The 27,640-nt window shown below is 43.7% G+C and overlaps 1 protein-coding gene and 1 non-coding gene across 5 annotated transcripts in view; one reads left to right on the top strand and one right to left on the bottom strand.

The window, feature by feature from the left end:
* Nucleotides 1-27,640, bottom strand: part of IRF2 (interferon regulatory factor 2) — a 115,470-nt gene that overhangs the window by 62,497 nt on the left and 25,333 nt on the right. Inside the window, exons 1-2 of one of the 4 annotated variants that reach the window (XM_064477567.1) lie at nucleotides 15,770-15,946; nucleotides 15,502-15,649 (exon numbers count right to left, since the gene is read on the bottom strand). The exons of 1 other annotated variant lie outside the window; for it this stretch is intronic. The gene's annotated coding sequence lies outside the window, so the exon portion shown is untranslated. Of the gene's footprint in view, nucleotides 1-15,379; nucleotides 15,402-15,501; nucleotides 15,650-15,769; nucleotides 15,947-27,640 lie in introns of those variants that run through there. 2 more of the 4 variants (XM_010974559.3, XM_064477568.1) reach the window with 2 other exon arrangements.
* On the top strand, nucleotides 17,256-17,327 carry TRNAV-UAC (transfer RNA valine (anticodon UAC)). Its single transcript has one exon. It is a non-coding gene; the product is annotated as a tRNA-Val (tRNA).

The following is a 27,640-nucleotide window of genomic DNA, read 5'->3' as shown; positions in this document are numbered from 1 at the left end:
AGGATGAGGACATGATCTCTGTCCTTAAACAAGTTACGGTGTAATGATGGAGGAGGCAGGAAGATGAACATCCAAGCCTAAAACCAGGCATCGCGTCACGAGGGTGACACTAGAGAAACAAATCAAAGATGGCAGAGCTTTCCACCACGCGCCCACGTTCCAGCACATCCCACGACGACTGAACACGAGACGAGCGCTCCACGCAGCTGGCTCTTGGTTCATTCTCTGCATCAGACTCACCCCCATCATTGCATTAACCTCACAGTAAATAGGATTTTATACAGAGGAGTTTTTGGGAAGGCATTTTAGGGGAGTTTTACTATCTTATGTAAAAGCCCAGGAGAGAGAACAATTTCAAAGAAGAGTGGGCATCTGACGTGGGCCTGGAAAGGTAGGGGATTCTCAGGCAGAAAGGAAGGAAAACCACTCCTAACAGGAGGAAAGATAACAGCAAAGGCAAGAGGGAAGAGCAGGGATGGCATGTTTGAACCTTCAGGAACACGGAGAAGCTGTGCCCAAGGAAAAATGGGCAGAGATGGCAGAGAAACAGCTGGAAGGCTCAGCGAAGCTTGGCCAGTTAACAGAGAGACGTTTGTCATTGCACCTAACAAGGGTCTCTGTTGACAGAGGAGGGGAAACACCCTGATACACCCCAGGGCACAGGCACACGTGGCCGAGTGCTCCCCACCTGCTGTCTGGTCCCTGCTCCTCGCTGGGAAACACAGCACATGAGCCCCGCTGGGGCTGAGGTCCTGCAGAGGGTCTGTGTGCAGACAGGAAGCAACGCATGGAGAACCAGGTCAACCATTACAGTTTGATTCATCCAACATTGATTGAGGGCCGGGTACATGCAAATCATTTCACTGGGCCCTCACATAACAGCACTCCAAAATGTATAACCAGGTCAAAAAGACAGTCACTGATAATAAATGTAGAGCGTGATATACTGAAATATAACACAGAGATACCCAGGATCTGTGAATAAGACCTTCAAACTTTATCCCTACAATGAAGAGAAGAGCCCAGGAAATATCAATAACTGCTCTCAGCGCAGCTGTCAATCAAGCTGTCACGGCCTCTGTGCCTGATGGTGGAGCCATTTCCACCCTGGTGGTGCGGTGGGGATGCAGGTGGGAAGAAGCCCCAGCTGGTGCAGCCAGTACCGTCCCTCCCCCCAGCCCTACCATGGTCTTCCGTGGTGTCACTGGGAGAACATGGCCAAGTGCACCCCATGTCCTACCCCAACAGCCAGGCCCACTGCTGAGATGACAGGGGGAGCCAGTCACTCTTTGAAACATTGGGACGCCTTGTCCCAGACACGTCCACTGTGCTCAGGCGTTGTTGGGGGGCACCTTGCCATCTAACCTGAGTTTCTCATCCCTACTGAAGACAACCATCTCTATCTCCTCCCCACTTAACCTGTTCATAATAACTTCACTCTTTATAAACCAAATCAAAGCAAACAAGAGTACAAAAAATAGCTTTGTACCTGTGCATCACTTTCTCTTAGAAACATATGGCAGCATCTCAAAAAACAGGCCTGGTTATTATCAAAAGCACAATCTCGTCCTTCCTGCAATGTGTGTCTATGAATGAAATGCACGTGTCATTCTCAAACCTCCTGTTATCTCCTTGTAAGTGGGCAGCTCACAGCTCTGCCCCATCCAACGGCTAACGGTCATTACCATCATCTTCTAAAATGTAAGTAGGAAAAATGTTCCAAATTCTCAATAACCCTGCCTGCCAAAAGCTTGCTCTGTGGTCAGAATAAAGCCTTTCCTTGCTAGTAAACACAGGAACGCATACACTGAAGGAAGTATTCAGGGCCACCAGGAACTCTGTCCCTGAAACGCCCCGGACCTGTCTGCTCCCATCAGACCAGAGAACTCTCCATCCACCAAGAGTGTAGGGCATTTTCAACCTTTCTTGGTTTTGCTCTTGCTGTTCATTTGACCAAAGATGCTCTGCTCACCCACTGGCCACCGGGTGACCCCGCCCTCTCCCTCCCGCCAGCTGGTGGGAAGGTGGGAAGTCGTGGTGAAGCACCGCCCCATCTCTCTGGTCAAAGATGGAGTTTCTTCCTTTTCCCTCCCATAGCCTTTTGCTGCTGTGCTTTATTAAGCACGTATTTCATTCTTTTTATTTGTTTCCCTGCTTGTCTCCCGAACTAAATGAAAAGCTCTGGGAGAACATGAAATTGTCAACGTCACATCTCCGCGGCTCGGGTGTCACCCCAGCAGTCCAGAAACGTCTGTGGAAGGAATTCATTTTTCTGAGAGTTGTATTTAAAATATCTGTTTGCACAGAGGGGTCTTCAACTTAGCTTCATCATCAAACTTCCTTACATAGTACTTGGGGCTAATTTTAAGGACTTTTTAGAAGCCTTGGCCACAAGTCTGGAAATATACATTTTTGCAACTCCTTTTTACCTATCTGTCTTATGTCAAAACACGGACATTATCTATCTTCCTCCCAATTATTTACAACTAACTCAGTTATAATTCACATGTTATTTTGTCAGGCTGTATTATTCAATAAAGACGAACTTCTCAAAAGGATTGAGTGAAGTGAAAAAACTTGAGCAGAACATAAAAGTAAACCAACAATAAATTGGCCACTGTGAAGCTGATATTTCACTGGGTTTCTTCATCTACTATGGCTCTTATAAGGACAAATCAGTGGTTTCTCATTCTGTCGATAATTCACAATAAATACACAAATGCTCCTATTCACCTTTTCCTCACAGACCTGTTATTACAGCAATATTTTTTTTCATCCACTCAAGTAGTAGTATTGAGCCATTACTGAATATATTATGTTTCAATCCTCATGCTCCCAAAAGTTATTTTTAGGCCGCTTTTACTCACTTTTATCCTGAAACACCACTCAAGTGGTGCACCCTGGGGCCTTTCTTATGAGCCCAAAGTACTGAAGGAACTATGAGCGGTGCTACAAGTAATTCACTACCCTATTCAAGCACTGCTATGTTTTCCCTCGCACCAGAAATTTTGGGATTCGAAATAGAAAATAAAATTAATTCTTTACTCCTGAGTTTAACAAAACATACTAAGTACTTAATCAGGCCACAAGACCCTGGGCAGGTCACTTGATTTCTCCAGCTGTAAAAATGAAGGTGCAGGCTATACTCTCTAAGGAAACTTGCCAATTCTAGTATCCTGTGAGAAGGTTAAGTGTTTTTATTTCCCCATTTCCCCTTCCAATCTGATTTACTTCAGTCAGCGCAATTTAATTCCTCAGCACATGCTTCATCAGCTCTACAACATTTCGAACTTCGAAAAATGGCTGTGCCACGAGCTACACCTACTGTGATGAGAGAAATCTCTGAGTTTTCAGATCATACTAGTATGTCACTCTGGAACCCACAAAAAGAATGACTCAATTCTATGGCTCAACAACAACAACAAAAACAACCAACCAATTTACAAAATGGGCAAAGGACTGGAATAAATACGTCTCCAAAAAAGATAAGCAAATGGCGAAGAAACACACGAAAAGATGCCGTTAGGAAAATGCAATCAAAACCACAATAAGAGACCGCCTCACACCAATTAGGGCAGCTATTATCAGAAAGGAAAGAAAAGAAATTTTGGTGAGGATATAGAGATTGGAACCCTTGTGCATTACAGATGGGAATGTAAAATGGTGCAGCCGCTGTAGAAAGCAGTTTAACCCAGAAGGTTCTACTAGAATTACCGTATGATCCTCTGTATTGAAAGAACTGAAAGCAGGGACTCAAACGGATACTTTTACAGCAGTGTTCATAGCAGCGTTATTCACAATAGCCAAATGGTAGTGACAACCCAAGTGCCCATCAACAGATGAATGGATAAATAAAATGTGGGACTATTACTCAGTCTTAAAAAGGAAGGACACTATGACACATGCTACAAACACAGGTGAACCTGGAAAACTTTCTGCTAAATGAAATAAACCAGACACAAAAGGACACATAGTGTCTGATGCCACTTATATGAAGTACCTAGAACAGTCAGATTCATAGAGACAGAAGGTAGAGTGGTGGTTGCCCAGGCTGAAGGAGGATGGGTTACTGTTTCATGGGTACAGAGTTTCTGCTTGAGACAATGAAAAAAAAAGTTCTGAAAAGGGATGGGGTGATGGTTGCACAACACTGTAAAGGAACTTTTTGCCACTGGATTGTATACTTAAAGATGATTATAATGGCAAGTTTATGTCATGTAACTTTTACCACAATAAAAAAGAAAAAGAATGACAAGACATGCATTTATGAGTTCCCTACTTGCTGTCATTCCTTCCTTGAGGCCTGCCGTGGCCAAGGGTCATTCTTTATTTCCAGGTAACTTGGAGTATTTACTGACACCACACACACACACACACAGAGAAAAAAGCAGATTTTCAAAATTAAGTAAGAGCCGGTTTCCCCTTTGTGGCGATGTTATCTCAAGCCACGTGGGGACAAAGCCTCTCCTGGATGGCCTGTGAAGAGCTAGGTTCTCCCAGGACAAACCTCTGGGGGAGGACTCAGGGTCATCGCGTTTATCAGCAGCACTGCCAGCTCCAGAGTCTGCCGTCGGGGGAAGGGAAGCAGAAGGTGGAGATAACTATGGAGACTTAGCCACTTGAGGACAAAAGACACCAGGCAACCTCCGAATTCTCCGTGCCAGACTGAGAGCCGAGGGGGGAATGGTGGAGAAATAGCCATGACAACAAAACAGTTTGTTGTTTTATGCATATTATATGATTTACTAAGACTCTGTCCTTTACAAAATAAACTGTATGTAATTGGCCAAAAAGTGTGCCACATGAGCTCTGTCGCTTCCTCTCCAGTCTGAGCCCGCCCTGGGTGGCCCAGGGCTGGGCGGAGAAGACCTCTAACAGGGATGCACACACCTAAGATCACTTCTGGACTGAGGTTCTGGTTGCCCAAACCCAGGCTCCCAACTGCAGGGAATGCAGATCATTTACCCACCCAACTCAAATCCAAGCTTTCTGCCTTTTTACACGCACGCCGTCAGCGAGTAGTTAGCGCTGCGTACACCCCTGTTAAGTAAATGACTGACTGGGTGGATGATCCAAACTGTCCACTGTTTCAGTTTAGGGCCCATATCTACCCCATCTCCCTAACTGTGGCCCAGATGGCAACCTAACTTTGAAGAAAAGCAAAACAAAACGAACAAAAACAAACAAAAAAAGTCTTAATGCATTCAGAGCACCTGGAAGACAAATAAATAAATCCTCCCCTATATTTTAAACTCACCCTGACTTCCCAAATCAGTAGAACCACACCCAAAAGGGGAAATAGCAGTTCATCCACATTCCCTCCTGGGGGCCTCTCGACTTTCCTTCTCTAACAGTGAGAAAAAAGGGAAGCACCATGATCTGTGTCAGTCCTGGGGGGCACCTAGGACACCCCACATGCCCAGGGCGTCCTCTGGGGGCACCAGCCTCATGCCCGGCTTCTCTGTCCCCACTTATCCCTGAGGACCTTAACCTTCCAGGTCAGCTCAACAGTGCACATGAGTTAAGTTTTCCCAGATGAACAGAGATCTCAACATCCCCCTAAAGAGTCAATAAAGATTTACCTTCAGGATTACGATTTTAAGGTGAGATTATACTTTCCTGTTCTTCTGTCAGTTGCAAATCCCCAAACTTACTAGAATTCACTTAAAACTAATCTACAGTGTTTTCATTGGAAGAAAGCAATCAGGAAAGCTCTGACCCACTGAGCAGCTGGGAGTTTCTTTGCTGAAGGTTTGGTTTAGTCTTTATTTTTCTAGCTGCTGGCCCTGCTAACATGATTCAGTGAAGGTCGTATTTAATCTCACAGAGAAAAGCTACCTAAGCAGTTCTTAGGTAGGCTTCAGTAAAAATAAATTGCCTGGGCTCTCTGGATAAGTCTGTTGCTTCCACCCAACAATTATGCTCAAGGAGAACAAATGAAGACAACTGTGAGATACCATACTTGATTTCAAAAGAATTTCCCTGCATATAGGTTATGGGCTGTGTTTGTTAATAACAAAGTTATCGTTAATAACTAACCCACTAAGAAAGTAGCAGCTCCCAAATGTATGCCACCAGTTTATCAGCACATGTAGCTTACTCACGCACACAGGAAGGCTTTCACTATCTGCAGTGGAATATAAATGTCAAAGGAATGGATTGATAAGATTTTTGTAAAGGCCTCGCTACAAAGGAGAAAAACCAAACAATTTTTTCACCTTCCGGATGTTGAACCTCTAATACAAAGTGACAAATCCTAATGCAAAGTGACAAATCCCAATGTTTATGTGCTCAGTACATATACCATTAGCTTTCTAACACAAAGGCAATCTGGGCCATCCGTCCTGAGCTGGAGTCCAGCCTTCGGAGCTCACCTTTGCTTTAGGGCTGAAAATCAAATCAACAAATATTTATCTAGTGCTGACCGCGCATCCCGTACTGGTGGGGAGTGCAGGGAAATATGGCCCAATCCCAGCTCTCAGCTGACTCAACCATGGAGGTGTTGTAACTGGGAAAATCCAGAGAACCAACAGTTTTCACAAGAGTTCAAGAGGGTGGAAGAGCTTCGAGAGGTTTGTGACTAATCACCCAAGGAATGGCATATCCGGTGTGTTGTTTCTGAAGAGATTCAGGGCAGTTTATCATTTCAGGCTGATGAGACCAGGTAAGGTTTGGTGGAGGGGGAGAGGCACAGGGAAATGCGGTGATAGCCAAACCGACCACTCTCATTCTGCTTTCCTCTGGCCCTTTTAGGTTTAGTCCCTGGGTTACAACATTTCCCTGTATTTCTCTTCACACTTTGCTTCATTTCCTAATCCCGCACCATCTAATACGGCAGCCACCAGCCACACGGGCCAACTGCACACTTGAAACACCACCAGATGAATTAAGATGTACTGGAGGGAAAAAAAAAAAAAAAGAGGTACTGGAGGTATAAAAGACGCATTGCATTTTGAAGATTGAGTATGAAAAAAAGAACATAAATGATCTCACTAATACTTCTATATTCACTACATGTTGAGAAGATAATATTTTGGACTCACTAGGCTAAATAAAATAAAATTAACTTCACTTACTTCTTTTTACTTTTCTGAAATGACTGCTAGAAAATTAAAAATTATACGTGTGGCTCACACGATATCTGTATTGGGCAGTGTCGTCCTAATCAATGCCTGTTTTTCTTTTGGCCATGCTTTAGCATTCTGCCTCTGAACTCCTGACAGTTATGCCAACCCTAGTTTCATAACAAATCCAAAAACATCTCCCATGTCTATAAAGGGATTAAAACTAGTCTAAAATTTTTTTCAGACACAAATTAGGGATCTGGAGGCCTCTTCAGTTATGAAAAGGCAGAAGTCACACTTGATTGAGACATTAAGTCACTCTCCAACGGGGACTTGTAAAGACTGATGTGTGCGGAAAGTAAAACTTCCCCGGATTCCTCAGTGCTCCTGTGAAACAGCTTGGCCACTCGAGACAGAGGAATGCACCCAACAGAAAGTCAGTGAACATATGAGATACAAAGATAGGGAATGTTTGCAGTCCCTTCCCCCAGAAACGTTTTACTCTTCACCTACCACAAGAACTGCATCTTAGCCGTTAGTCTAAATTAATGGCTCTGATCCAGAAGGATAATCAAACTTCTCTCATCTCCTCAAAAGGCCCAGATGGTTACAGGGTGGACTAGGCCCCTGGGTTAATTTCACAAGGTGCCAGGAAGACCTATCTCTCTAAGCATGTACATTTCAAAAGGGATGAAGCCCAGAACGTAGGGACACCTGTGGTGGGAAAAGCCTTACGTTCCAAACTGTTGGGATGAAAATCCTGGATCCTTTCCATCCCAACTCAAAGGAGCAAAGGTGTGTGTCCTTCCTTCCCTCTCCCTCCTTTGGCTCTGACATCATCTAGGGAATGTGACCCACACTCACGTTCCATCAGTTTTCATAGCCTCGCCTGAGGGTCTAGGTAAGGGGAACCAACACTGTAACGTCTCTCTGGCTGTTGATCTGGTTGTAAAGATCAATAAGAACTTTCTCCTCCGATTCCGGTGTCTGGTGCTTCTGCAGTATTCACGTACATGAAGGACGTATCTGCCAAGTGGGGTAGCAGCCCACACTCCCCACAGTTCTTGACGAAACAGTATATCCCAGCGTCACCAAGGGACCGTCAGTCTCAGTGTCCTCATGTAGTAAGAGCTGAATCGAGACAGTGGCGTCTCTTAGCGCTGGCGGGGAAAGCCCTGGCTCCGCGCATCAAGGTGGAAAGGGCCCGAGAACGGCCAAGTTCACACACAACATTCTCGTCAGCAACATCCAGTTTACTCATCCTCATCTTACGTTTACCAGAGGTGAGGTCAGAGGGAACACTTTAGAGTCATCTTGAGAATATTGTTCTGCTTATGAAAGTAATTACGCTGTTGTATTAAATTTGGAAAATACAAGCGTTTCAAGGGGGAAAACAAGCCAAATATCTATAATCTCATCAACCAAATGTTTCCTTCCAGTTTTTTTTAAAATGATGTGGATACAAACACACACACACGTTTTAAAAAATAAAATTAGGCTCACAATTGAATATTCTCTTTTTCTTCACTCAACATACACCACAGACATCTCCCCACCATTAAATGCAAAAACATGAACGTCATCAGCTATCTAAAACTCAGTGCTGGATGGGCCGTAATTCACGTCAGTGTGCTCCTATTGTGGGTATTTAGGTTGTTTCCAAGTTTTCACGATAACAAAAGCTAACAGTAAACATCCTTGTACATAAATCTTTGCCCGATTTCTGGCTACTGCATGTGTGTAGGTTCCTAGGAGTGGAGTTACTGGAATAGAGAGGTCAACATTTTTAAGAGTCTAAGTGGACACCACCAAACTGAATTCCAGAGTGTTTATTTCAAAGTGCCATCCCCTGACTACAATATGACAAGCTTAGCTTCAAAGTCAGTGACCTGCAGCACCAGTCATGGCACCCACGGTTCAGCCTCAACATGTGCCTTCTGTTCCTTAGGGGAGCACAGTATTGGCCGATTCTATTTTCCTGATTCCGATTTACCTCTACAACCTGGCAAAAATAAAACAGCAGCAAGGAAGACCAGCATGAAGGAGGGAAGAGAGCCTAACAGAGCTACTCCAGGATTGTGGACCCATTTCATCAACGTGGACCTTCCTCAGGGGGCCCCGGTTGCCTCCCGTTGAGATGGAGTCTGAGGCCTGAGGCGGGGGCACCCGTCCCTCCTTCCTCCCCGGCTCTAGCACTACGACTACCAGGGTGGCTTCAACCCCGCCCCGGTGACCAGCCTCACGACCTCCTGCTGGCTTGTGTGCAGCTGGCTGATGCTCAGTCATTTTCCCATCAGACTCCATCTCACCCCCAGGTAAAAAGGCCGAGCTCCAAAGCTGGAAATGGAGGGTCCTCCAGTGACTCGTCCTGTAGTTACTAGCAATTAACTACCCACCTTGTTCTCCCTACCTCCAGAAGGCCTTCAGTGACATTTGTGGCAGAAAGAAAATCTGCCCACCTGCATGCCTCTTCTCCCGCTCCTACTCCAAATTTGAGGAGGCACTGTTTCACTCTCTACCTTATTCTCTTTTTCATCTCCTCACCCCCAACTCTCACCTTCCAATGCCGACCCCATTCTGGTCCACCACCCCGCTCACCCACTAACAACACCCTTTCCTGGCGCCAGGAAGCTCTCGTCCACCACTGTAATTTTTCTCATCATCTTCAATAACTCTAGGGTAAGGAGAACAAAAAAGTTCTCTTCAAATAACATGTTAAATACGACTTGAAACAAAGCAATGTAATGCCGTTCCTTCTCATGCAAAATGTCAACCTCATGAGGTAGGAAATTCAAGAGGATCTAAGCTTATGGGGCCAGGACAGTGTATTCTGCCTATAAAGTATTTCTTTGGCTCCTATAAACACCTGACATCCGTAAGCTCAATAAGAACAAACTAAATTGGAAGCTCATATTTCCTCTGATCACATTAGGTGTTCAAGTATCAAATGCTTCCACACAGATAGCAACAGATTGCGAAGGATGCCTGAAAAGAAATTATTTATGAAAATGACAGAGCAAGTAGTTAACTCCAAAAAATATTTAATAAGAACTGGACAGGCTGATATCACACACAAAAAAACCCTAAATCAAGACAGTTTGTTGAACTAAACTGGTCTTGCCCTTGAGATAAAAGTGCTTAGAATCCATTCACCAGAAATAAGGGTACATACAGCCTTCTGTTTCTCATAAACATGGGACTACCAGGCATGCGCGCAGGGCATGGGACAGACAAGACATCTTTTGCTTGACTGTTGTTCTTTCTTGCTTATCGAAGCTGAATACTAAATTGATAAAGGGGAACATAAGCCAAAACAGAAAAAAAAAAATAATAAACCCATGACTCTTTATGGCCTTCCTAGACAGAGACATACTCATAAAACAAAGTCTTTCTTGCCTCTTCAGAATGGAAAATTCAAAGTATCACAACCGTAACACCGATCCCATTTTTGCAGAGCCCACAGAGAGGGACCAGATTCCCTAGTCAAAGCACTGCCTAAAAGGTGGATAACAAGTTCCATCTGCCTGCTTTCCCACACAGCCTGGCCTCTGAGCCAACGAGAAAACAGAAAGATACAGCCCTGGGAGGACATCCTTGACTAAGCGGTTCTGCACCTTTGCTCTGACCCACATACCTGAGGGTCCGCTGGTGAACATCGGAGGTGTTCTTACGATGGGAGTGGGAGAAGCGAGGAGAGAAGGGGGCTGCAGACGGTCTGAAATCTGATTTTTCTGTGTTGTTTCTAAAAGCCCCCTCCCCTCGATGATTCGGATACACACATAATAAGTCCCATCCCTCAGAGATGATAAAACTATGCAGCCTCATTTCACAGATGTGAAAACTAAGGTCCAGAAAGGGGAAGTGATTGGTGAGTCAATAAAAGAGCTGAAAGTCAACTCCGGGCCTCTGGACTCGAGTTCACGCACCTTCCACCACCCAGAGCCTGTACATAGCTAGTTTTCAACAAATACGTAATAAATAAATCAAGTCCCGATGTTTGCATTCATTTAACAAAATAATTGTCTGGGTTACTGCAATAGTTCCTATGCTAGGGTCTTCGGATCTCTAGCAGAACTCAGAGTTACTGATCGGAGTGGGAAGGTGGTAGCTGGTTGCAGAACCTCAGAAAGCCCAAGAGGACTATCAGTTTATCTAAAAAAACGGCTGCCCAGGCTGTCTACAACGTCGAGTTTCTCTACTTTGGGCTGGAATCAGATCAACTAAATTTGACGATGGTAGTTCTCTTAAGTCAATCAGGAGTTCTAACTGCAAGTCTTACGTGTTTCTGAATAATAAAAATGGGCATATGAAGTCTTCCTAACTAAACCCAATCTGTTTCAGAGACAGTTTGTCAAGAGATGGAGCTGGTGAGGGGGGAAATCATTGTTAAAGGATCGTTGAAGGGAAAACGCTGGCAACTATGAGTTCTCTGGACAGGTCACAGCTCAACTTTGGGCGCCTGTGGGTTTGGTTTCCTGCCTGTGTATTTCCCTTGGTATGGTATATAAAATTTCGGCTTCAGGTTTAAATCTAGACCCTATAGATAAGTTATCATTCTTCGTTGAAAAAAATCGAGATTTAATCAAATCGCACTCCCGTTCCCACCAGCCACCCCCACTGTGAGGGGCTACTGCTTCACCCTGCCTTGGGCAGACATTAGAACCAAAGATTGATCAGACTCTGGCCAAAAGTAGGGCACAAATGGGGCAAATAGGGACAGAAAGCCCTAACTTCCTAGCCCTGTGTGGGAAGGAACATGGTACCTCATACAGACCAAAAGAAGAACTGATTTTATTATTAACAATAACTGACATTCCACAGCAATTTGTTATTTTTATATAATTCTTTATATATTTTATATTATGTATTATGAATCTATACTACATATTCCTTTATTTTCACATATATTGTCACATATCCTTTTCACATATATAGTGCTGGGTACGTAGTACGCATTCAGTAAATGCAAGTTAACTGAGTCCCTTTAATGATGTTATAGGAAAAACTAAAATCAGTTAAGGGTATACTTGTAATAACAGACAATGAATTGAAGATTCTGCAGCAATGATGAAGAAAATTCAGATTAAAGCACAGTGAGCTTGGGAAGGTTTTTCCCCAATGAAAAGAGGGAAAATAACATTGGTCCAATAATTTTTATTTCCGTATCATTTGGTCTCCATGGACACCATCCAACTTCTCTTCTGACAGAAGAAAGACTCACTGACAATATCATATTTCACTGTTAAATGCTTTACATTAAATAGCTATTCCCTGTTTAATTCCTTACCAGTATCTATATACTCAGAACAAGTAAAATCCCGTCTTGCTGAAAATTCTATATGAGAAAGTCAGTGTTTAATCCACAGTCATGATTCCCTGGCTTTTCAAGTTAAGAGTAATCTGACAGAATTCTCAAAGTGAATGCCTTACACACTTGTAGACTGCTGTAATTTATGCAACATTCTTTCATAACAGTATCTCATTTGTTCCCCAAAGCAACCCTATTAGATATACAGTTAAGTATTATTAGCACCTTCCATAGACCTCACCCTAAAAGGTAATTACTGTTTTTATTTTTCAGTCGGGTATTGTCAGCTCACCAAGTAGAATACAATTTCCCTAGGGGGTAAGGAAATTGTCTTCCTGTCCCCAGCTGACCCACAGGGCCTAGCACTGTGTCTGGGACATGGTGAATGTTCTAAGAATAGTTATTAAATGAATAACGTCCCTTATCTGCCTTAAGCCTTTTTTGGTCTGAAGCACATAACCAAACCATGTCCCAGATACCCCATTTAGAATTCAGTGGTCTGTTCTCTATCAAAAGGAAATTGTGTGAAAATGCTTTAAAAACAATGAAGCTTATATGCTATAATTCCAAGAATAAAAGTACAGTGTCTTTGGAAACATGAGAAAATCGATATGCATCGAATGTTAAACATCCAAAGTTTCAAATTTTCCACTACTAAGTTTAAAAATCTTTAAGTAGTTTGGTATACTGAATATTTGCCTAATAAAGTACTTGGGAAAGCAGAGGAAAGTTGGGTTATGGTTTACTGAGCCGTCAGGACTTTTGTTTGCCATAACTGGCTTCCAATTTAACTACAAACACTTTTCATTATGGTAACATTTTCATGAAATATGCAAAATTATCTCTAACTTTTGAAGGTCAAAAGAAAAAACCCAACTCTTTGAGAATGAAATATGTAAATGTTTAATATTAAGAAGCAGTTATAAAACATAACAGACAAGAACTCTTGGATCTAAGAGACCAAAATCTAACTTCTTACACAACAGGCTAAGTTATAAATTATAATCATTCACTAATTACAGTGAAATTCTGGACTTCGCCCCATCAATCAATAGATGTTCCAAGGTTACCCCTTAAAAATGCCAGGTTAAGTTCTAAATATCCCATCTGCTGAAGTTTCCTTAGAAAATACACGGTTTTTGTTAAATTTCTATTTCCACCCTTTCCCCTTCCAAAAAAAGGAATGATGGGGGCTGGAGGGAGGACTAGAAAATCCTGAATCTTTGTGCATGAAGTTAAACAGGGGTCGCCCTGCAGGTTGTGGTAAGAAGCGTGCATCAGCCTGAGGTCAAGATCATCCACCTTGCTGTCCTTCAGTCTGGCACCAGACCCCTGTCTGCACCTGCCCTTAAGCACCAAAAAAGCGCAGGCTTTTAAGTTGCAACGTTCCAATGCAGTCGGTCTGAAAACTAATAAATGAATGCAGGCTTGATGGCAACCTTGGTGATTCCTGAAAATCCACAACAGGAAATGTAACTATCCTCCACCCTCCCTCGCCATTCATCAAAAGCACACCCAGCCACAGCAACAGGGAGGCCAGCGGCAGAAGGCAAATGCCAGTACTTTCCCTCAAGTAGAAAGATTGCATTTTCTTAACCAAGGACAGAGAGCACGACCCACTGCCCACACTGAAGACAGGAGGGTGAAGAGCAAGGGAGAGGGTAAAATGCCCCCAAGTTCCAAACACTATGCTATGGCGGTAAAAACGACTGAAAGCCACGCCGCTAGTATGTGGCAACCTCGACTGCCAGTCCCAGGGGTCACATTTACAGCCGATGACCAGGGGTCCTGCCCGCACCGACTGGCTCGGGCGCCTCGCCTGGTGCCCGGAAGACTTGTTTCTGCGCCCGGCTCTTGCTGCCAGCCTCCTTCCCTCTTCTGCCGCTCTAAAGGGGCAAGGGGGTGAGGGCGGCCAACGCGGCCATACCTGGGGCCCAAACAGACATGTCGGTGCGTCCTGGGAGGGGGATGAGTTACATGCTGAAAGCCCTTCGAACTTGGAAGGGCTGCCCGATCCCCTCTCGGGGCCGGCTCCCAGGCCGTAGCGCCGACAGCGGGCGGGCGCCACGATCGGCCACGGCGGGCATCGCTCGGTGGGCGAGCCCGGCCCGGGAGGCGGAAAGGAAGTGGCGGCCGCGGCTTTGCACCAACCACGTTCGGCCAGCGGGCGAATGCCACTCGGCGCCCCAAGCGGGGTCGGAGGGCGCGGGGCGGGCACTCGCGTCCCCACCCCGGCGCCGCCGCCCGCGCCCCCGGACCCCTAGGGGACGCCGACCCCGGGGCCTGCCAGCAGGGCGCCGCTAGGTCCCCGGAGGCTCCCCGCCCCCACCTCGCCCGCTCCGTAGCCAAGGCGGGTCAGGCCCAGCGCGCGAGGCCGGCCCGGGGGCGCCCGCGGGGACCCGGAGGCGCCCGGCGCTAGGCCGCGGCCGGGGCCGCTGACCCCTGGGCGCGGCGCCCTCCCGGGACGCGCCGCCCGAACCCCCCGCGCGCCGGGACAAGTGCAGTGACAAAGCCCCAGGGCCAGGCCCGGCGCTGGCCGGCGGGAAGGAGGACGCGGCGTCCCTCCCAGGCGGTGGCGGCGACGGCCCAGCCCCCAGGAAGCCGGGCGCGCCGGCCAGGCCCCGCGCCCAGACCCGCTCCGAGCCCGCCCGCCGGCCCTGGCCGCTGGCACCCGACGCCCACGACCCTTCCCCGAGCCTGGCGGGCGGGCGAGCCCCGGGACCGCCGCCGGGCGCTCCATCAAGTTTCCTTGGCCGCGGCGGGAGGCACCTCTCCCGGCCCCGGGTGCGGGGCGCAGGCTGCGGGCGGACGGCGCGTTTCTGCCTATTTACGCCAGAGGCTGCCTGGAGAGAGGCACCGCCGCTGGGCACCGAGAAGGACCCGCTCTCCTCCTTCGGATCTGGTGGCGACGGTTTCTGTAAACACTCACACGCACACACATGCACACGGTAATTTTGTTTTAAAAGGAGGCCCGACTCCAGCGGACCTGCACCCCCACACACAACACCTGGGGCGCAGAATCACACAGAGCAGGTCTGTGTCCATGGAGCCACCTCTCCGCATCTGCAAATCCAAAAGTGAAATTAAACCTCCACCAACCTCCTCCTCCTCCTCCTCCTCCCTCTCTACCTCCTCCTCCTCCTTGCAGCCTCAGCAGCCCAAGTAGCAGGAGCAGCAGCAGCAGAACCTGCTTCCCCTAAAATCAGATGATCCATAATAGCGCCGACTGTTCCTCCAAAAATCAGTATTAATATTCATGAACCTCAGCATTTTCCGTCTGCAAAACATCGTGTCAAACCATCAGGACGCGCACACACATATCCCCTCCAGTCCTCATAAACATGCCCTCGAGAAAAACATACACGCACAGTCACAACTATTATTTGAAAAATGTTACCTCTCAGTGTGCTTTTTCACGCTATCAATACAATTCCGCAAGGCTTAAGTGTTGCTAGGGTGTGTGAAATGGAAATGAAAGCCCGTCAGTTGAATAATCGCAGGAGCAAAACTAAAAGTTACTCCCCGGCTTGCCTGAGAACAGTCCAGATCGAAAGCAAAACAAGGAGAGGAAACTGCGAAGCGCTGAGGCTGGAAATCCCCCCACCCCCCGCCCTCCAGCCTGCCTCGTTCCCTCCCTCCCTCGCTCCCCACTCCGCCCTCCTCCCTCCGCCCTTCCTCCCCAGTGTTTGTTTCGAGCTTGTGCAACCCGGAGGTGGAGGCGGAGGGAGGGCGCGAGCGGCCGGGCCGGGAGGTGCGGAAGTTCGCCGCCGCCGTTCATTGGCAGGCAGCGCCGCTTTCATCATTTCTCTGAAAAGTCAATTTCATTTTCACTTCCCCACGTCGCGGCAGCGGGCGCAACAAGCGTCTGCTCGTGAGTCTGCTGCTCGCACACCCGGGCGCTCACACTCGCCGCGTGAACACTTGAGTGGGGGCCCGGGGGGTCCGGCCAGAAGCTGGTAGCAGTAGGAGAGGAAGGCAGGTACCCACCTGACTCTCCATCTTTAGGGTTACCTGAAGGTGGGGAAGGAGGGAGGAGGAGGGCGTATCGGGGAAGCAAAGCTCTTGCCATCCAGTTGGTGGGGCAGGTGTAAGCGGTGTTTAGAGCCTCTGTTTTCTGAGTGAATAAAAAGTCACTTTGTATCACTGCCCACTTCAAAGGAACAAAAGGAGCAATTCACTGACAAGAGCATTACTTGGATATTAGTGCAATAACTGGGCCAAGTGATGCGTCCTTAACTTTATTTGACCCCTTATCAGTAGTTGAAGGTGCAACCATCTGAGAGGCCGCTGTCATTTGGGACACCGCCTGGAGCTCCGTTTGGGTCCTGGGCGATAAGGAAGGCCTTCCTTTAGTAAGTCAACAGCAGCGTTCTCCCAGACTGAGTCCGCTACAGAAGTAACCTTCCTGCAGGAAGAGATGGACAAGGGTGAGAGCGGATTTTCCTACAGGATGTCTTAATGTGTGGCTGGTCCAGGAGAGAGGTTTTAGAGTATAGTACTTCCAGCCAGGTTCAGACTTAGCCTCTCTAACCTACTAGCTGGGCATCTTCGGTCATATTGCTTAACCCAAGGCCTCAGTATTCAATGCCTTGAAATGAGAATAAGTGACAGAATGCAAGAATACAGGTGCAGCACCTGTCACCTTCAAGATGTGTTAGCTCAAACTAATATAATTCACTTGGGACCTGCTGCTTTTGGGTCCCTTGCTTTAAAGTAGATTCTCACCTTATACCTGTTTCTCCCCATGCCCCGTTCCCCCCCCATCCCGCCCCAATGCAGTCTCATTGGCCTTCTCCCAAACTTCTCTGCCCAACACAGGAAGTCCCTTCCCGGAAGGCCATAGCTACTCGTATGTAAACACTTCTAAAAACATAACTCCAGGAGGAGGGTATAGCTCAGTGGTAGAGTGTGTGCTTTACATGCACCAGGTCCTGGGTTCAATCCCAGTACCTCCATTAAAAATAAAGAAATAAACAGGAAAGCTAATTACCTCCTGCCCTTTGAAATGTTTTTAAAATATATAACTCCAGGATTTAGTTCTATGGACTAGAAACAGAAGTATCCAAACATGCACATGTGGTGAGGCGATAGCTGAGGGTTCAGGATTCTGTTTTGTGGCTGTGGTTTCAGAAATAGATCTCACATACATCATTATTTCTTATACCCTCTCATATGATACTATTTGACACAGCACTCACCTTCTTATTTCATAAAGCAATGACCATTACAATTAAAGTAACTATACACAAACTCTGTAGGACAGTTGTCACTCTACCCGCCCACGGACTCAAGTTAAAAACTCGGTAGTCCTTAATGTTTTCCTTCACAACACACATCCTACTGGCCTATTGGTGTTGATCCCAAATATCTCTGGACCTTGCCCCTTCTGCATCCCCTTTGCATCACATTCATTCAGGTATTGCAGTGGTCTCGGACCTGGGCTTCTAATTTCAACTCCTCTAGGTTAACAGCCACACTACTGTCCAAGTTAAGTAGAAAATTAACTTCAGGTGAAGCACAATTTCAATCCTAACCCTGCCCCTCAAAAACCTCCCTGCACCCTTCAGAATAAAGTCCATATTATTTGACATAACACAGAAAGTCTGTTATATCTGGCATCAGACTTCTTTTCCAGCCTCATCTCCTGTGCCCCACAAGCCCTCTGCCCCTCCCTTGTCAAACCAGCTGCCATTCTTTTTTGTAAAACAACAGAGCTATCCTCTTGTTCGTTGTTTTATCCTTAGCATGGTGCCCAGCACAGAGGCATTCAATTACTTGTGAATTCATAGTTCCTTGCCTTTTGTTCTTATAAACTATTTTAGACTTTAACAGAATATTTTAATCTTTTAATATAAATGTAATCTAGTTATTGTACTGTATGCTGAAAGTACAGAAAAGTCGAAAGAAGATGGCAATCTTACCAGTAAGAAATAGACATGGTGATATTTTATGTATTTCCTTCTAGTAATTTTTCTAAAGGGCAATTTCCAGTCCTAATTCGCTCAGCATCTCTGTATCATTTAATAATTCCCATCATGCTGCCTGATGCCTGTGTGACATCCTTCTGTTTTATTTCTTGGCTGATTCCTCTTCTGCTGCCATCCCCCTAAATTATGGTGTTTCTAGACATTCTATCCTCAACCCTCCTACTCTCTCATTCAACATCCTTTCTGAGTGCTCTCACCCACATGAAAAGCTTCAGCTATCACTATTTGGTGATAACTCCAAAATCTCTAACTTCTGAGCTTGGGATGCATTTACCTCCTATATGTTCCTCAGGCACAACAAATTACATACATCCAAAACTAAACTCATAACCTCTTTCCCTACCCCCTTGTCTCTGTCACTTCATTAACCAGCCAGGAAACTGGGAGGCAACACTAACTCCCAGCTTTCCTGAGCCTCTCCCCAAAGCACAGGTCTTATTTCCAATTTCCAGGCATCTAAACTCATAAGCATGGAATGCATTTCACTCTGTTCTTACACCCTTGAAAACATGTCAGTGCAGACCCTAAACACAAATATGACCCTAAAATCCACACGGTATTGATAGTCAAGAAATATTTCTTAGCCTTCTGACGCATATAGTCATAAATCTCTGTGGAAAATGGATCAATATCGCAAAATATAATAACCTTTTTGAAAATTTCTGGAAAAAATAACCTTTGCCATACCAAAGAAATCCAGCTACCTTGGTCTAAAGCAAAAGATGTTTGAGCAATCTTGTAGAATAAAACTAGAGTGAGCTGCTGAGTGAGGTGTGTCTGTGTTTCACCTGTGGAATGGAACATCCAAAAAGAAGATCTACCTGGATGCATTAGAACTCATTTCTTTTCAAGGGAATTGAGAAAGAACAATGATTACTTGGCCATGTAGCAACTGATCTCTCCATGAATGAAATTTAAAGATACACTCAAGGTTAGCCCTTTTCAAATGGGTTTTTACATTTATTTTCTTAATAAATAAGAATAGTTTGAGAAAATAATCATTCAAGTAAATGTTTATTAAGTGTCTAAGAGCTTTTCTTGTGAACAAAACAAAGGAAAATCTCTGCCTTCCAAGACGTTTCCTCACAGTCTAGTAAATTAGAATGTTAATTTCTATTGTATCATCCCAGGAATGGCACCGACATCACTTCCATCTAAAATCAGTCTTTAGACCTGTACGTTCCACTTAAGAATGTAGAACATGATGGTGTACTAACTAAAGGGTTAAGTATGTATAGCTGCAATTAAATCAGTGATCCATCACCATTTGCTCAGTTTATGCCCTAATTTTCCCCACAGTATCTCTGGGTATCACTTCCATCTTGGCCACCAAGGTTCTCTTCCATGCTGCTATAATTCAGCAGAGGTTATAAAATCATGGAAAATGAGTGTTCCATACTTACCAGAGCAGTTGGCCAATATAAAGCCATAGATTATAGTTCTGCATTGCAAAAATATCGTGAAGTCCGCGTTGAATAAACATATAGTCACATTAGATTTTAATGGAGACAGTAGAGCTGTGAAGATGTTGAAAAAGCCATCAAAGTCCAAGGATCACAGACATCAAGTTGGAGAAATTCTTGACTATTACCTCATGTAATTGTTTCTTCCATTTTACTAGAAACTCTGAAATGAGGTTCATTTTGTTGCAATTATTCTCTGAAAATCATGAATTTAAATTGAGAAACATGTTGCCCAATCCTTAGTAATAAATATTAATTTTGTCCTGTTCATCTGATGAAGGGGAGAAATATTCTTTAAAAGTACCAGGATATGTGTGTGTGTGTGTGTGTGTGAGAGAGAGAAGGGGGGGGGGGAAATAAGGTTTTTTTCTTGTCCAAAAGGAAGGCTTTCAACTTTGAAAACTTCATAAATTATTTTTGCTATAATTTCTCTACTTCATCCCATATGGCTTTGAAATATTTATTATTTCTCTAAGGTGATAAACTATAAAGTAGTGCTTTTAAAGTCAGAAGGAAAGTGTCTATAGCTTTGCCCTGAGGTTCTTTATAAAGAATTACTATAATAGTTTCAAGTATTAAAAATATTTTAAACACAAAATAAATTTCAAAGTTGTAACGTAAATTCAGCAAACCACATGATTCACTGGGTCTGAATATTTGAAGACCTTTTTATTACAGCTTCCACCATTTCTTTATAAGCTCCTTGCTCACAGCCTGTGAACCTTGATGACGTTCAGTCTGTTCTCTTTCTCCTCAAACTCCTGAGCACCTTGAATAATACACCTTATTCTGTTTGAAACTATTTGGAAATTTGCCAATCAGAAAGACAGAAGAGTGTCCTAAAACAAAGGATTGAGAGTATTTTTAAATACTCTCACTTTCTCAAAAAGCTTCATCTCCACTACATCCAAAGGGTGATGACAGTTCAGACATACAGTTCTTAGTGCTGCCTCCTTCGCCCTTGATGCAACCCCGAGACATTTCCCAGCTGTGCTCCAGGCCCCCTGAGGGTCGCTATGAAGGCAGTCAGAAGAAGACAAGCCCCTGCTCTCGTGGAATTTACGTTCTAGTGGGGGTGATGTCAACAGACAAACAAGCAAACCAATAAAATAGTTGCAGATCTGTATTCATGTTCTGAAGGAAACAAACAGGAGCTTTGATAGAAAATACTGGAGGAATCTAGGCTGTCAAGGAATGTTCCTCTGAGAAAATGACATTTAAGCCAAGACTTGGAGAAGGAGAGGTTACTGTAGAGTTTCCTGGGGCTGCTGTAACAAAGGACCACAAATTAGGTGGCTGAAAAAAGAGAAATGTATGTCTCACAGTTCTGGAAGGTAGAAGTCCAAGATCCAGGTGTCTACGGGATTGGTTCCTTCTGAGGGTTGTGAGGGAAGGATCTGTTCCTTGCCTCCTAGCTCCTGCTGGCTGGCCCGCAATCCTGGGCATTCTGTGGCTTGTAGAAGCAACATCCCATCTCTGCCTTCCTCTTAGCGTGGTGTTCTCCCTGGATTGCATCTGTATCCAGGCTTCCCCATTTTATAGGGACACTAGTCTCATTGGATTAGTGGCCCATCCTACTCCAATATGACCTCACCCTAATTAATGACATCTGCAAAGACATTCTGAGCTGCTGGGCATTAGGATTTCAATATATGAATTTTGAGAGGGACACACTTCAACACATAACAGATATCAGTTATGTGATGACTCCCCAGGGAGGGAGGAAAAGTGGAGACAAAGGCCTAAGAAGCAAAGGAGTCTGGCATATTCTGGAAACCAAAGAAATTGAATGTGACTGAAGAGTTGTGAATGAGGGTGAGAAGGACACAGGCAGAGGTCAGGTGGGGAGAGGCCAGATCAAGGAGCTAAGATCTAAGATTAGCTAAGATCTATTCTAAGATCAATGGAAAGATTTTGAAGGGTTCTGTGGTTTTAAAAAGTCACGCTATAAACTTCCCAACTGTCTCCTCAACATCAACGAAATGCAAGGATTTCTCAATTTGTGCATTTCTTAGAAGAATTTGCAACTGTTCTTTCACGCCCCTCAGTTCATTACATGATGAATTTGTTGAGGAAACACAACTCACTGATGATATTTTGAAACAGTTTAATCTTTTTTCATTTCATTTTTGTATTTATAAGTTAAAGTATTTATTTGCCTTTAATTTTCTGATTTTCATCTCTACAAATAAATGAAGTAAATTTTTACTTTCCTTTTTTTACCCCACCCCTCATCAAAACTTTCCTTAAAAAAAAAAAAAGATCTGTTTTTTTTTTTAATACAACTGTGGATTCCAGGAACACGCTAGTTTCCTCAGACTGTTTTGAGTGAACAATGCTAATTTTCAGAGATTGTGTCACCCTAAGATCAACATTCATTCCAAAGTTTAATGGTTTTCAGTGTATTTCATTTTTTTGATTTCTAAAAATGTTCAGATTTTTTTCTGTCAGAAACTCCTTGTGTGTAATAAATAGTTTCCACAAAAGTGAATTTTTGTTGGCAGAACAATCAGCACAGGTAAAACTTCGCCATTTGCCTTGGATGTTTGTCATTAGAAAGCAAATACTGGTTTCAACAGCCCATCACATCTTTTCCCAATGTCCAGCTGTGGCGCTGGGTTTTAGCACCGCTCCTCTCCTGACAATCAAAAAAGGGCCACTTCTTCCCTTTGATGTACTGAGGTTCTGAATAAGATTTCATCTGGGGAAAAGTTTCTGTTGCTTAAAAAAAAATGGAACAAAGATTAAACAGCCAAAGATGGCTGTTAGTTTTGGTTCATTTTTCTATAATTGGAGATAAGAAAGAAAACACTACAAACCAGGAGTGAAGAACCTTAAGACTGAAGGAGAGAAAGAAATACGGAGACTACGGAACAGAAGCCTGAAGAAGGGCTGATGTGGTTGGGTCCATGCTGGGGAGCCAGGCAGAGCCAGCCTCGTTAAAGGGACCAACATTCTAGGTTCATCCTCACTTAAGATGCTCAAATTGTCTCCATATTTCCTTGTTTTTGTTTCCTGTCTTGATGAGAACTTTTCATCTTTTCAGGGATGCAGAACCAACAGAATCCTGACCACTTGTTTCACAACATATGCAGCTGATGTCATGTTTTTATGATGCTTTTGGACAAGCCTTTCCCTCACTGAGAACTTGGAGGAACATTACCCTAACCCTGTCATCTTTCAAAAGGCTCACAAATATTTTACCACATACACACCTGTGTTAGTATTTTTCCTTATGATGACATTAAGTCTGATAGTAGGAAATATATATGCTCCATTGAGGATAAGAGGAAAACAAGGTTTTATATGTACAATAAGATCACCCCAAAGATGTTCATATAAATAAGGCTAAAAGGAACTACATCAAAACATTAATAGCAGTTGTCTTTCAGCGATGGAACTATGGGTGATTTTTTTCCTATTGAAAAATTAGTATTTTAAGAATAGATTTTCCTTTTATTAATGTAAAATATTAAATATATTTTTATAAGCAATTTCAGAAAATTATTTGACATGGTTATGATTTTTATATAAATGACTTATAAGTTTTAGCTAGTTTCTTCTACAAGATTTCAAAAGAGAAAGCACTGATTAATACATCTTATATTTTACACTACATTCTCCTAAGAATTTTTAAATCTAAGTTACAGAGAAGATAATTTTTCCTACAAGTGCTATACAGTTTCTTAGTCTTTTATTTTATCAAAATATTCATTTAAAAATACATTTGTGTTTTATCTTAGCAGTTCAAATATTGACTCTCCAAAGGAATATATAAAAACAAACTTATAAATGAACCTGTGTCCAGATCAATGGCCATTAATAAGTGATAAATCCCATGATCATTATTAATATTTAAATAAGCTTTGGCTTTGATTCACATCATATTTTAAATATGCTCTTTGAAAAAGATGGAGAATTAAGAGAAATCTCTAACAACTGAAGAATCTTTTCTACTTGTGAAGTTTCATTTGTATGCAAGAGTATTACTATATTCTTAGCAATTGAATTCAAATTCTTAGATCTCAAACATGAATGAGGACTCTGAGAAAAATATCGATCTTTTAAGTTAATTTTTTTTCTTTTTTGCCTGTCTTCTTCCTGGCACTTTCACATTTAGTCATTATATTTCCGATTTTGTTTCCTCGGCTTCTATATATACAAGCAGAATTGCAGAAAGGGAGGGAAACCAACTCATCCGAGGGCAGTGAAAGAAGGGACCTCTCTCTCCCTCTCTCTCCCTCTCTCTCTTTCACACACACACACACACACACATACACACACACACACACACACACACACAGTGAGAGGAGGGTTCTCTGCATACAGAAACTCAAGTCAGAACATTTTCCCCATAGAAATAATAAGAAACTATCATGCCCTACAAATATATGGTTTTCCTTCATTATGGGTTAAAATAAAAAATAAGAGTTTGTGGGCTGACCCGGGAATGTACCACTTTATAACACTGTACACATGAGAAACTTTCCTTCTGAAATCTAATTAGCTGTTTTGAAAAGAAACTAGGAGAGCACAGTGGATTGTGTGGGTCTGGGGCGGCCCACCCGCCGAAGGGCCGAGCCAGCGGTTTGGAGGAGCCCAGGAAGAAAGAGGCCTGGTTCCTCACCGCGGGGCATTTGCAGTCCATGCTGGGGGACAGGACCCACAGTGGAAAGATGATTATTTCAAGACAGAAATGGTACCCACTCCCATGTAACATTTTAATACATTCATTTATCTATTCATTCAGCATCTGTTTCTTGAGTTTATAGTACTTCTCTCTTTTATATTCTAATGATATTTTCTAATACAAATAATATATGGTTATAGTAGAATATTCAAGCAATACAGACTTATTTGTCATGATCAAATCAGAAAGAACGTGAATGTTTGTTAATAACTCAATGATTGAATAAACTGTGGTCGATCCATCTATGGAATGTTTTTATAAATTAAGAATATCTCTTGTTCTGGACAGGGAACCAGGATGTATCATATAGAAGGAAGATCAAGATGCAAAGAAATGTTCATATTTTGATCTCCTTTTTGCAGAGACAACAGTGACTCCCTCCCCACAAAATGTTTGAATTTAAAAGGATAAAAGTGTAGATACAAAGCTGCCAATATTGGTCACCTTAAGGACATGTAGATTACCATTTTTTTCTTTATTTCTGTATTGAGGAAAACATGATAATTTTAAGCCAAAATGAAAATTTGGAAATTCAGAGCAGATTAAAGAGAAAAGTTACACATTGATTTCTGATTTCTGTTTTGTTAGGTATAGTGTATGAGTGTGTGTGTGTGTGAGTGTGTGTGTGTGTGTGTGTGTGTGTACGTGTATGTGTGTGTGAGAGAGAGAGGGAGAGAGACCTGGCCTTGATAATTAACTACAAATAGACTTTTCTTGACTGTCTACTATATTTATGTCACTTCAGGGCTTTTCTGGCAGGAGAGCTTTAACCCAAAGCCACCTAATACACCCCAATGGAGACCCTTCTGAGCAGGCTGGCATTTCACTTCCCCATGGGACCTGCCTGCTCTCCCTGTGGGAAGGGCTCATCGTAGCCCTCTCTGTACCTAAATGGTCAGAAGGCATTTCCTAAAGTGTAAAGCCATGGGAATAAAGGATGTTGCTCTCATGCCAGCCTGAGCCCGCCTTCAGGAGGAAGCAGAGCAGGGTTCTCTGCTTCCTCCTGATGAATCCTTCTACGTCATCTTAAAGAACCAACACGGCTTCCTTCCAGGAAGACTGGATGCACTCACAGGAGGGAAGCAAGTCGCTGGTGGAGTCCAGCACACGGAATATGCTTTAATAAAATGCTGTGTGCATTTCTGCTCAACATTCACTTGTACCTCCGCGACATCCTTTCAGTGGCCTCAGGAAAAGTCGAGACCTTCATCCAGTTTTCTCTGTACCTCTTCTGAAGAATTATTCACTGAGTGACAGTGTCCTAATGGACATCACGACATGACATCAATGTGACACTTTCATCAGTCAAGCACAAAAGTAAACAGTTCCACACAGTAAACAACGAAGCATAGCAAGGACTATGGAAAGAGAGGCTCAGAAGCCTTCACACAGGTAGTGGGATTTGAGCCACACCTTAAAGAGGTTAAAAATAAATGAGTAATTAAAGATGGATTGGTGTGTGTGTGTGTGTGTGTGTGTATGTGTGTACTTAACAGCCAGCTTTAATAATCCTTCACAGAAGCTTTCAGACTTTAAAATGTCCTGTCATCCCACACAGAAGATGCATCTAACAAACTCACCTGGTCCTATAGTCCAGGCCAGTTCTGTGTTTAGGCCAAAGGGATTTTGTTGAATTATTCAGTAGATATATGGGTAAAGTTAGGAAACTGGTTTTTTCAATTAAAAATTGGATATGGGGGGGGTCAGCAGAAAGACTCCAACATCCAACATGTGGAAAAAATATGTGCATTTAATAAGATCTCCGAGGCAGCTCTTCAGCCTCTAAACCTATACGCTGAGAACCATTTCCCTGTGATACTTTGGCACCATAGAAATGAAAGAGAAAAGTTATAGGCACCAGATCAATGTGTGCAATGTGAATTCCTTGGACACTCTTAAGTCAGGGTGTGCACTGGTGAACGGGCTGATGCAGCGGATTAGATCTATTCATGGCCACATTCAAGAGGCAGAGAAGGGTAGCCTCAAGTTATTTATTGACTCAGCATTCCACTCACCAGCTACTTTAATTACATGGCTATGACTATCCCATGATACCAAACGGCTGGAGAAAACTAAAAAGAAAATATCTAATATCCAGATGTTTAGCTTGTGGTCATGTAATGAAAACACCTGTGTGCTAAACTAGTATTTTATCCAGATGTTTGATGACCTATAACCCTTTTTCCATATAGTTTGTTTCTTCCTATTAGCCAGTGTAAAGCTCAAATTAGATGAAAATTTCACTTTTCTCCAAGTTTAGGCTTTCATTAAACAAAAATAAAGGAATTATAAGAATCCATAATATGGCGGGTCATGTTTTCTGCTACAAATATGTGGGAGACTCTGGTTTCAGAATGATGGAGTAAAGACATACCCTCCCAACCACTTTCTCTAAAATTCACCAAGAAACATCAAAAAGAGCAGGTAACACAGATGCATATCCATCATTAGGAAACCAAGAGATGTCTGTACCCACAGTATTTGGAGACAGAACTGGAAAGAGGAATATCAAAGACTGAGCAGAGAGAACAAAGGTCAAACCTAGAACCCGCAAAGGGAGTTGGAGGAATACCTATGAAACGTGAGCTAATTTTCCATACAGAACCACAAAAGTGGGGAAAACTGGGCAGGGGGCAGCAAGATTAAATTAAAAATCTCCGTAAGGAGCAGTTAGACCCCTCCAGCTCTCCACCCTCTTCCAGCTCCCGAGCAGTCTGTTGACGTCTCTTCTCCCTCCAGAGACTGAGTTGAGCAAAGATGGAGGGGTTCCAACTGAAGCAAGAGAACTGAGGGAGTCTGTGTGCTAAACAGTGAAATCTCTGTTTCCTTTCTACTGCTCAGCCCCAGAACACCAACATCTAGACTGAAATGCCAATAGAAGAGATTGGAGGGTGCTACCCCAGAGTAAATACTTGCAAACAGTGATATTTACAGGGCCTCGGTAAAAACACCAACTGGTCCCCCAATTTGTCACAGTGAAGATCACCAGTGTCTAAGGTCAACACAGGTAGGGACACAGAGCTTCTGGTCAGGTTAGCCTTTTGGTGCCTTACTTTCAAGAGGGAACACCCAGGGGATAACCTAAGGGCTAAGAGACACTCTAATACAACCATGATGAAAACAAACAG

This window comes from Camelus dromedarius, chromosome 22 (genome assembly GCF_036321535.1).
Source record: "Camelus dromedarius isolate mCamDro1 chromosome 22, mCamDro1.pat, whole genome shotgun sequence".
Lineage (NCBI taxonomy): Eukaryota > Metazoa > Chordata > Mammalia > Artiodactyla > Camelidae > Camelus > Camelus dromedarius.
This window is presented reverse-complemented; position numbering and strand designations above follow the sequence as displayed.